Source organism: Castanea sativa, chromosome 10 (assembly GCF_040712315.1).
Source record: "Castanea sativa cultivar Marrone di Chiusa Pesio chromosome 10, ASM4071231v1".
Lineage (NCBI taxonomy): Eukaryota > Viridiplantae > Streptophyta > Magnoliopsida > Fagales > Fagaceae > Castanea > Castanea sativa.
The window spans coordinates 30,383,833-30,396,026 of NC_134022.1; the positions used below are offsets into that span (position 1 = coordinate 30,383,833).

At 35.6% G+C, this 12,194-nt stretch overlaps 1 pseudogene; it reads right to left on the reverse strand.

Moving 5' to 3' along the window:
- Window positions 1–9,149: 9,149 nt before the first annotated feature.
- On the reverse strand, window positions 9,150–10,829 carry LOC142611713 (2-methylpropanoate--CoA ligase CCL4-like; annotated as a pseudogene).
- Window positions 10,830–12,194: the final 1,365 nt, after the last annotated feature.

Sequence of the window (12,194 nt, forward strand, 5' to 3'; positions counted from 1 at the left end):
ATAAAATAAAAAATAAAAATTAAACCCCAATAACAATAAAACAATAACACAATAAAAGTCAGCAACCAAAAAAAAAAAGAAAAGAAGGAAAAGGAATCTAGTATACAGCAACAAGTATCAAATAGCATCATTCCTATTTTCAAACACTTCATCAAACTACCTTTTTGCATCAACAAGTCAACTTAACTTGATCCCAACTTAACTTGATCCCAACTCAGACACATTGCTAACTAAGGAATGCACACTGATTCAACACTAGAAAAACAGCAAGAAACTAATAATCATAGAGTAAAATTCTAAATAATTCAACATAGAAACTAAAAAAAAAAATGATCTTCTTCAATTGTTACTTTTTTTTTCCATAAAAAAAGTTACAAAAACTAAAAAACTTATATTTCTTTAACTAAATGTTATGTGACCAAATAAAAAAGTTGATTGATTGTAATTAAAAATATTGTCTTTACCAATGCACTTCATGCACACATTAACAAATAACATATATTCTTTCAACTGTCTATAACAACAACAACATGTTAATACGTTGTTTATTGTAAATAAAACCATAGCATATGGGATTAAACCTAGGGCATGAATGAGACCTCCGAAAAAAAAAAAAAAAGAAAAAAAAAAAGAAGACACACTTGTTCTAAGAATGACCAACCTGGAATCAACACTTAAACATAAGCAAAAGGTGAAATCAAGAGAAGAAAAGAATTTAGCTTATTGTGGCAGTCAACATAGTGCAAACTCTGTCGCAAGGTGCAAATCACAAATGCAATCTCCTTTAAACATATCAACACTAAAAAAATGAGACATTCCTCACAAAACAAATATGTTGACTAGTGCTGAAATTACTTAAAACTACACAAATGGATTTGGAAATACAAATACTGTGCACCAATTTTCATTTAAAAGTGAATTCCAAATTTTTAACTCCTTAATTACCAACCAGCCAACAATAAGTGAATGCACTCAAATAGAAGAGAACCAAATCAATCCAAAAAAATGCCCTTAGCCAGAATCTATAAATAAAAAATCGAACATGAGATTGTATAGTAACATGTTCAAAGGAACAACACATTGAAAGAAACTTATAAGAAAGTAAAATAAAAAAGAATAAGAGATCATTTTAATTAGCTGCATTCTAGAATCTGTGTTGGAAACAATATTGGTGATTTAGAGAACTAAGAAAATGATCATAATAACATGATGCATGACATGATATTAATATTAATGGTCTAAAACAGATCAGATAAAGACAACAGAGCATAATGTTCATCTATGGGGAAGAAATCAGAATATTATTTGACCTTCTTTAGGTTGTCGTGCAATTTGGTAAAATTTTCACCTTCTATGTTTGTAGCAGTGAAATAATCTTTCTTGGAGGAGACTATTGCAGAAAATTTGGTCCAGTCAAGAATATCATTGAATGGCAAATTATGGTTGCTTAACGAGACAACTGCAAAGAACACATAAACTACTTAAAAAACAATTAAAAGAGAATCATATTGGGAATGACAAAAGGAAATCTAGTATCAGCAAAAATGTTCTCTAAGAAAAAAAAGAAATGACCTTCAAAAGAAAGAAAATCAAAAGCATTATTTATGGAAAACAATTGCATTAAAAAAAAAAACAAAAGCCTAGGGAAAGATGATATTACCAGGAACACATCCCTCAAGGATGGCCTCTGCTATACAGGCAGCATGGAACGGGGCTACATTGAGGTTTGGGGTTCTTTGAACTAATATGCTGTCTCCATGCATCAAGTGAAGATCGAGCCTTGATAAACTGCTTTGAAGAGCTGGAATCCAAATTGTGCAGCACACACTGAAGCAAGCGATGGTCCTGGTTCAACCTTGAGATTTCAGACTGATGTCCAAGTATGCATCTATCCACAACAAAAATTGTTGTGTTAATACAATAATCATAATTCAAATATTTATTGAATTTTGAATTATCAATGTTGATATATCATCATTCTCAACAATTATTTAGTTTACTATAGATATATACAAAAAAAAATCAACTAAAAAAAATGATGACATAGAGAGATAAAATATATTATAATATAGCAATCAAAAATTGAAGAACAAAATCTTGATAAACAAAACATATTCATTAAACTCATTAGAAAGGCAAAAACTCATATGGTCAGATTCATATCATAATTTTAATTTTAAATAAATAATTTTAATTTTAAATAAATAATTTTAATTTTAAATAAATTATTTTAATTTTAAATAAATAATTTTAATTTTAAATAAATTATTTTAATTTTAAATAAATTATTTTAATTAAATTAAAATAATTAATTTTAAATAAATTATTTTAATTAAATTAAAATAATTAATTTTAAATAAATAATTTTAAATAATTAAATAAATTTTTTTATAAAAATATTACAACAACCGGTTTTTGATGACAACCAATTCAAACCCTTTGATAAAAATAAAAATAAAAAAACCAATTTTTGGACACCAAATAGTCCTTTATTTTTTTCCAAATCCCCAACAAAACACAAGTTAGAATCTGTGACTGTTAGACTTAGAAGTTAGATCCATTAAAATATTAAATCGAACCAAATAGGCAAATATGGAGAAGTGGAGAACCCTCACCGTGAGAGACTGAGTCATGTCGAGTCTTGGCTGGATCGAGACCGAGTCAAGGCTGGATCATGGCTGGATCGAGAGTGAGAGACTGAGTCAAGGCTGAGTCATGGATGGATCGAGACGAGAGTGAGAGACTGAGTCATGGCCGAGTCATGGCTGGATCAAGACAAGAGTGAGAGACTGAGTCATGGCTGGATCGAGACGAGAGTGAGAGACTGAGTCATGGCCGAGTCATGGCTGGATCGCTCAGTTCGGTCAGTCACTCCGTCGGTGCATGAGTGAGTGTTAGTCAGTGTGTGTGTGAGAGAGAGAGAGAGAGAGTGGAGACCGGAAAGTGTGAACTGTGAAGAGAAGCAAGCGATGGAGATGGAGATTGGAGAGGCAGAGCGGCGGCTAAGTCTGAAAGGAGAGAGTGGAAAGTGTTTGACACTTTGACTGTTTGGTGAAAATGTGGGCTGTGGGGTATGTAGGGTTTCATCTTTACATTATATATGTAATTAGTTTTAGTTTAATTAGACTCTTAAATATTTATTTAGTTTAATGAAGGTAATTATTGGTAATTAGTTTAATAAATTTCATTTTAATTTTGGGCCAATTCCCATTAGGGGCCGGATCACTTATCTCAGTTATTTGTATTCTGTAGGAGTGTTTCAAAGTCAAACAAACAACAAAAAAAAAAAAGGGCCGGATCAGTCCAGAGTCTCCAGACTCAAGGCCCACAGTGAAAAAAATTGGGCCAAACTTTGCCCGTTTGCCACTTATTTAAATATATATTATATTATATATTTAATATAATAATGTTTCGGTTCGGTTCGGTCGTTTCGGTGTACAAAATTTTGACACCGAAAACCGAACCGAATATTTCGGTTTTTTACAATACAAAACCGACACCGAAACCGAACCGAACCGAAAATTTTGTCCCGGTTCGGTCGGTTTCAATCGGTTGTTTCGGTTCTACGGTTTTTTGCACACCCCTAGGGTTGCGAAACTGCTCCTCCAGCCATTTGGCTTTTATCCTCGGCCCTTCCAACACTGTAGTGTTCTTTTTTGTACCAACTGGTCTGTCCGGTGGAAGGAAGCCTAGCAAATCTATGCAAAAGTCACGCCAGTTGTCCATATGGGTAAATCTTACCACCGGCAAGCCATGTACAGGTACCCCCAGGATGACCTCTATGTCTTGTAGCGTGATGGTCATCTCACCGTGTGGCAAGTGGAATGAATGCGTCTCTGGCCGCCATCTCTCCACTAAGGCCGTGATCAGTGCATGGTCAAGGTCCATATGTGGGACTCGAAGTAGCCCATCTAACCCCGCATCTGTGATGTAAGTGGCAATCCGTGGATCTAACCCACCATCAAACAGACCTTTATCTCGGTGACGACAAGTCAGAACACTTGGCACTTCCTGCAAACAAAGCAGCTTAGTATTAATAATAACATTCACTAACCACGTAATAATTACACTTCAAACATAATGCCCAAAATCTTTCTACTACATATATTGATTACAATGACACAAGTGCATACCTCGCCTACCAAAGGAGCATCCCAAAGCAAACTTGAACGATGCATAGGTTGCCTCGTCAAGACAGTCCCTATAGAGGGTCCTGCTCGATGTGGGTCCATACCTGCCATAAATTAAAGGTGATTAATGGCCCATTAGCATCCTCACAAGTCAAATACCCATAAGCTAAATCAAAATGATAACAAAAAACTATAGAACTTTAAAAGGGGAAGTTCCCTTTTTTTTTCCCTCAAAAACTCTCCTAAGCACTTGATTGATTTTCTTTAAAGGGCTCTAATCTAAGCCTTTCAATTCATGTGTTCTTTCTATTTTTAAAACTAATAAGTTCTTTCTAATAAGTGAGTTCTTTCAATTCATGTTTTTTAAATTCACAATATCCAAGATTCAACATAGCACAATCACAAACTAATATAATTCTATAGGGAATATTTCCACAACTACCAAATCAAAAAGAGGAAAAGAATGTCAAATCCGTTCATGAGCCAACAAATACAAACTCGCATCCTCCTATATATCATCACTTCCTATTAGCAACATTGATCCAAAACAAATTGCATTTTGGATTATTCTAGACTATCAAGCAATAAGAAAAACAACACAGTAATTTCCCAATAAATGTAACACAACACAGCTCATTGCAATAAAAAAAATTCCTACATATCAACAACAGAATGAATCAAACAGTTTCAAAATAAAACTAAAATAAAAAGAACCACGTAACATAAACAACACAGTAATTCCCCTCTAAAACTTCATAACAAGGAACAAAGAGACACACCCAAATCAAAAAAGATCAAATAATTGAAAAATCCAAACATCCTTTATTTATTTATGTTAAGACACACTTATCATAGTTTAATAGAATTAGCTTCACTTCAATTTCTTGACTCCTTTTAATTACAACAATGCAACATGCACCCTCCTCTACTCTCAATTTCGTTTCACAATGTTTTCAAAAAACAAAACAAAAAACCAGCCAACAATATTTCATTTCTTGTCAAAATTTCACAACAATTTTCATTGTTTTCTTTGCATTTTACACAACAATGAACAACATTTTAGATCCAACACAATTATAAAAAATAACACAATTAATAATCAAAATTACCACAATTAGTTAAAAACTCATGGAAAGAACAAAAAAAAACCCCAAACATTGCTAACCTTTGAGTGCGAGGTCGCCGGCAATAAAATGGGTTTGAGAGTGCGAGGTCGCCGGTGAAGAAATGGGTTTGGGGTTTGAACGCCGGCGCCGGCAAAGAAACGGGTTTGGGAGTCCGACGTTGCCGGCAATGAAAGGGGTTTGGGGTTTCTACAGCGGCGCCGGTGATGAAACCGGTTTGGGAGTCCGAGTTTTACCGGCGATGAAATGGGTTTTCGGTTTGGAGAGTGAGAGTGTGTAACTGAGTGAGAAATGAGAGATGAGAGAGTGCAAATGACCAGTTTTAGTGCGCCATACTCGAGAATGATGTAATCGAGTACTTTCAACAATACCCGAGCCCATAAAACTCGAGTATAATGGGCATTTACACAAAATTGCAATCCAGATTTATACTCGAGCTTCGCAGACTCGAGTACCATGTAAAGTACCCGAGTTGTTAAAACTCGAGTACCAATCTGGATATGCAATTTTGAACCAGTCTGGATTGTGCGGGAAGAGGGGATGGGAATCCAGATTAGTACTCGCGTTTTAAAAACTCGGGTACCATTCAAAGTACTCGAGTATAAATTTGGATTCCCATCCCTTATTCCCGCACAATCCAGACTGGTTCAAAATTGAATATAGAGATTAGTACTCGAGTTTTAAGAACTCGGGTACTTTTCATGGTACTCGAGTCTGCGAAGCTCGAGTATAAATCTGGATTATCCCATCGCATGGTGGTGTACAATCCAGATTGGTACCCGAGTTTCCTAATCTCGGGTACCAGATCGTACAGTACTCGAGTTTGGAGAACTCGAGTACTAGGCGACATTTTTTAAAATCCAAAATGCCACGCTGGCATGCCACGGTGGAAGTGTAAAATCTAGTACTCGAGTTCACCAAACTCGAGTACTGGAAAAAGTGGTATATCCCGAATTAGTTCCGAAACAGTGTTTTCTGCCTAATTTTTTTTAGAAATGATGGTATTGGGCCGATTTGGCCCGCATTTGTGGCTTTAATGGTTTTCTGCAACCTGTAATGCCCTTTTAGAGCGGGCCGTAGGCCTAGGCCATCGCAGGGCCCTACTAGAGGGAGACCACACATTTTGAGGTAAAAATTGATTATTTATATAAAAAAATATTTTTTAGAGATTAAAAAAATATTTGTATTACAGTTTCCTTCTACTTTTAAGATGTCCGGAAGAATTGGGTAATGTTAGAGATGAGACAACTTCACATACATAGGACTTATAAATATGTGTCATTAATTACAAAGAGTAGTTCATAGGAAAATATTAGAAATACTATAAATTTTACTTCATAACCTTTACAAATTGATGTAACAAGTAATATGATTTGTGGACATTTTCTTTTAGAAAGTTTCAATCTACAGCATCCGCTCTTGATAATTTGTAGACTTCAAGAACCTATAAGATGCATACTTGAATTATTTTTTGTGATTGATGATACATTTTTGTAAGTCTTGTATTGTAAAAATTTATAATATCCATAGCATTATTCATTTAAATATTTGTTTTTTATCTTCTCCAAGTATCACTTATCACATTAGTTGTTATATTATTTATAAATTTGTTTGAAGTAAAATTTATTATAGTTTTAACAATTTATTCATATATATATTAAACACTATAATATTAGTTAAGTGTAACAAAAAGAACCCATTTGAATATATTGCCTTTAAATGGACACGCCTATTCCCATTTAAAGGCAAAAGCTTCTGCTATAGCACTGGAATACAGTTGATATTCGGGATATTGCAGTATCTAAGACAGACCCTTTCATAAAAAATAAAAAAAAATAAAAAAATCTAAGATAGACCCTGTGCCCATTTATTAAGGGTGGCAAAATCTGACACGACCTGCGAACCTGACACAACTAATCCGTTTATAAATAGGTCATGGGTTGAAGCTATACAGGTTCGGGTCATATTTGAGTTGATACAGCTAACCCGTTTAATAAACGGGTCGTGTTCGTGTTCAATATGTGAACCTGTCTAACCCATTTAGCTTATAAAATTATTAGTTATTTTGATATTTTTGTTTAATTAATGGTTGTTTTTATGTGTTTATTACAATATTTATAATTGTAATTGTATTTTAATTTTAGATATATGAGAATTGATAAAAATTATATAGGTTTGGTATGACCTATTAATCAAATAGATTATTAAATGAGTCATTTGTAATTACCTTTATATGAATTGTTAATTAAATGAGTTAAACATGTCGGGTCGGGTCGACCTGTTTAATAAACAGGTCATGTTCGAGTTGAGGATTCCTAACACGTTTACTAAACAGGTTGGGTTCGGGTCAACCCATATAGCTGAATACTCATGGTTCAATACGACACGAACCCGACTTGTGAACGCAAATTGCCACCCCTACCATTTATGTTATCCGCTTGTTTGAAAATCTTTTACACAAATAAAATGCATGGGTCATGTCACGTACAATAAGGTTTATTTCTTGACTATTAGAAAAAGCTCATGAGCTAATCAATCACTTATAAAATATGAAGTATGAACCTTTTTATAAATAAAAAAATCAAAATCAAAATCAAAATATTGATTCACTTATGGAAATTGGATCATGTCAAATTACTTCAATTCAAAAAAAGAAATGTTAGTGCTTCAAATCTAAGATCTATCTGGGCTCTTAATATCCCACCGAACATTCGAAATTTTCTATGGAGAGCTTGTGCAAATATTCTCCCTACTAGAGCCAATCTGCAGAGTCGCAAGGTGAAGGTGGATCCTCACTACGCAATATCCGACATCATGAGGCAGTACAAGAAACGAGGGCTATAGCCGCGTTTCTAAAACACGGCTATAGACCCTAAAAACGCAGTTATAAGTTATATATCTGTGTTTCCTATAGCCACATTTACAAACGTGGCTTATACTGCATGACAATAGCTCTGCGAGTCTATAGCTGCATTTTTTTAACCACGGCTATATGTTGAGACTTATAGCTGCGTTTTTAAGAAACACAGCTATAGCCCATGTTTGGGCTACGTTTTAAAAATGCGGCTAAAGCCTCTTACAGCTACATTTTTGAAACGTAGCTATAGTTTTTTGTTAAAAAAAAATTTAGGTTTTCTTATTTAAATGATCAGCCATATACTTTGGGAATGTCCGTTTGCGACAAATATGTGGGCACCATTTCAAGGAAAGGTTCAAAAATGCCAGGCACAACCCCATATTTTTTTCTTGCTGATACGCAACCTTGTGGCAAAACTGACAAAAAAGGAGTTGGAGAGCTGGGCCGTTACAACATGGGCAATATGAAATGCAAGAAACAAGTTTTATTTTGAGGACACTCAGACTTAGGTACACTTTGAGGCTATCTTGCATGGGGCAACGTCTTTTCTTGAGGAGTACTAGAAGCTAGGGGCAGACCAAAGACTCAGTAGGTGATGTTTCTAATTTTTTTTCATGTTGCTCTCATTGTTGTATGTCTTGTCCACGGGTTTAGACTAGCTAATTCTGCATAACTAGCCCATGGACCCCCCTTTTTACTTGCACTTTTAGAAATCAATTTAGTTGAATAAAATGATTCTATCTTTCTCAGTAAAAGAAATTCTATGCTCCACTATAATTGCACAGAAACTTAAACATGCAATTAATACTACGCAAGCCATTATTATTATTTTGGTAGAAACAGCGCAAGCCATTATAGTGACATCGAACGTTTACCTAAAGCATATATGTGACACATAAGCGATCACACAATTACAACATTTTTCTTATGATTAATTATTAATGGTAGAGAGGATGATCATCGATGACGACGATGAGTAACTTGTGCGAGTTTGACTCAAGCAACAACTCATTCATTTTCTTCAGAGTACGCAAGTAGCTACATTCGACTCAGCACTGTTGGGGATCCCATGGCCTTAGCAGTCTGTCTGAGCTCAAACTTCTGAATCTTCGCAGTTGAAGTCTTGGGCAGCTCATCCTTGAACACCACTGTCTTCGGAACCATGTAGTGGCCCAACCTTTCCCTACAAAACTCCATAATCTCCTTCTCACTTGGCTTCTTACTTGACCCTTTCAAGCTCACAAATGCATATGGTGTTTCACCCCAAAACTCATCTGGCCGAGCCACCACAGCCGCCTCGTTAATCTTTGGATGTGTGTAAAGCATTGACTTAACCTCCACACTGCTCAAGTTCTCTCTGCCACTGATAATAACATCCTTGGACCGATCTTTGATCTCCAAATACCCATCTGGGTGTATCAATCCCACGTCCCTAGTGTAAAACCAACCATTTTCTCTCATGCACTTGGAGGTTGCCACTAGGTCTTTCAGATAACCAAGCATCAAACACCCACCTCTCAATACGATCTCACCCGTCGTTAACCCATCTCGTTTCACACTCATTCCTGATTCTTTATCCACCACCTCCACTTCACTCATTCCAATAGTCCTCACTCATTCCAATAGTCCTCACTCCTTGTCTTGCTTTTAACCTCGCTTTCTTTATAGCAAGGAAACTTTTTCCACTCTGATTTCCACGCTCATGAAACTACAATACTACCTGTTTCAGTCGACCCGTACCCATGACTCACTACAAAACCCATTGACTCCGATTTATGGAGTATAGTAGCCGGTGGTGGAGAACCGGCAGTGAGTACCTGAACCGGGTTTTTGAGTGGTTTGGCAGTGGGAGAGTTTGATAGCATGTTGAGCACCACAGGTGCACCACACATGTGAGTCACACCATGCTTTTCAATTAGACGGTAAACAATGGTGGCGTCGAATCTACGGAGGCAGATGTTGGTACCACCAAGGCACCAACTGCTGCCATGCCCCAAGAGAAACACGACCCGTTACCATGAAACATAGGTAAGGTGCACAAGTAAACTGGTTGTTTTGGTACGGGCCAATCTATGAGTCCATCAAGTGCTGCGATGGTTGTTCCTCTGTGGCTATGGACAACTCCTTTAGAAGCTGAGGTTGTCCCAGACGTGTAGTTTAGGATCATTGGGTCCCACTCATTCTCTGGCCGGACCCACTTGAAGTTAGGATCACCTTTCTCTACCAGACCTTTGTAAGTGTCATGGAAATCATCTATCGATGAGATCTCATCATCAGTGATGAGGATGAGACGTAAAGGATTCACATGTTGTGGGAAGAGAGAGATGGCTTCGATGATGAGAGGGAGTGAGAGACAGTCAACGAAGACGAGCTTATATTCGCTGTGAATGAGGAGAGTAGAAATAGTGCAAGCTTCGAGACAAGTGTTGATGTTGTTCAAAATGGCACCGGACACAGGGACTACAAATTGGAGCTTGTACATGGCGGGGATGTTAGGGGCCACAACGGAAACCATGTTGTGACCCCTCTTGATGTTGATGCAGAGTGATACAATTGATGAGCTAGTTGGAGGCATCGACGGTGAGTCTGAGACCAGGTGTAGGTAGTGTTGTTGTAGATAACAGAAAGGCAATCGCCATACACAGTCGCTGCTCTTTCTAAGAAACCTAAAGGAGTCAGAGAAGACGACTTCGCTGGCCTTGCTTTTAGTTCTTCCATTCACCCACCAATACGCTCACGGCACACACACACACTCACTGTCGCAATTTGTTTTCTAAATTTGTTTTTTTGGAAGGAGCCACTCTAGGAATGCACTTGTTGTCGTTGACCATATTTTTAAAATTATTAGGGGCCATATATAATTTCGGATTAACAGGCATCTCTTTCTATATTGTGTGAGATCACACGTGTGAATGGAATCCAATTAACATGAAAGAAATGTAGTATGAGACTTACAAATGAAATTTTTTTGATGCATGTGTGTGAAGCTAGTATGGATTTTGAGTTTTGGACCTTTTTTTTTCCCTCTGTTGTTTTCTTGGAGAGTAGTGAGCAACTAAGGGTGCATATATATGCTCTGTCACCTGTGGCCAACTATGGTAGTTAATTTTAGTGATTTTTTTAACACCCTTCCCACCTAACCTCTATATATATATATATATATATATATGAACTCTCCACAATTTTCCACATCAACATTATTTAAATAAAAATAAATAAAAACAAAAAATCAGTAAAAAAAATATACAACCTACTAAAACACTACTAATCACACGTTTAAATCTCTTTGCAACACTGTTACCTATCCTACTAAAACACTACTAATCCTATTAAAAAGTGAAACACAAGAATCTTCTCCTTATGCAATTTGACACGCTTTTTTAATATGTAAAATTTTCGATCTGGGAGAGGAGGGCTACTATATTGACGTTAAGGTAGGGCTATATATATATATATATATATATATATATATATATATATATATATTGAGAATCAGGTGAGGCTATTATATTGATGTTAAGGTCGTCGTCTTGAAACTTATCTTAAACATTCACCCGGATTGTGATTTTTCACAAGTGGCGATCCATATTTACAAGTGGGCGATCCATGTTTGTGTTAATCCTTCCTTGCAACATCAAAGGTTCTGTTATTAATTTTTATTCTTCCATTCAGTTTTGTTTAGATTTAATCTTCTCGATTTTTGTTCTAGAGATTGGGCCTCCTGTCAAAAATAAATTGAATCAAGGTTAAAGGTATGCTAATTTACAATTAAAATTTTCCAATTTCTTGGGTTTGGACTGTCAATTTTTGAAATTTTTACTGTATTTAAAAAAACAAAGTTCTTTTTAGGGTTTAATCTAATGTAGAACCAATCTTTTTGTTATATTTCTCTATTGTGAAGTCATATATTCTTTTGTTTTGTTTCAATAATTTCTAAGCTCTAAATCATCTTCTTTTTTCTTTTTTTTGGACTTTTGGAAATTTACATTTGATTCTTTGATTTCTTGCCTTTTTTTTTTTTTGCAAGATCTAAAATTATCTAATAGATTTCAACAACTATATCCACAAATTATTCTTTTGAAG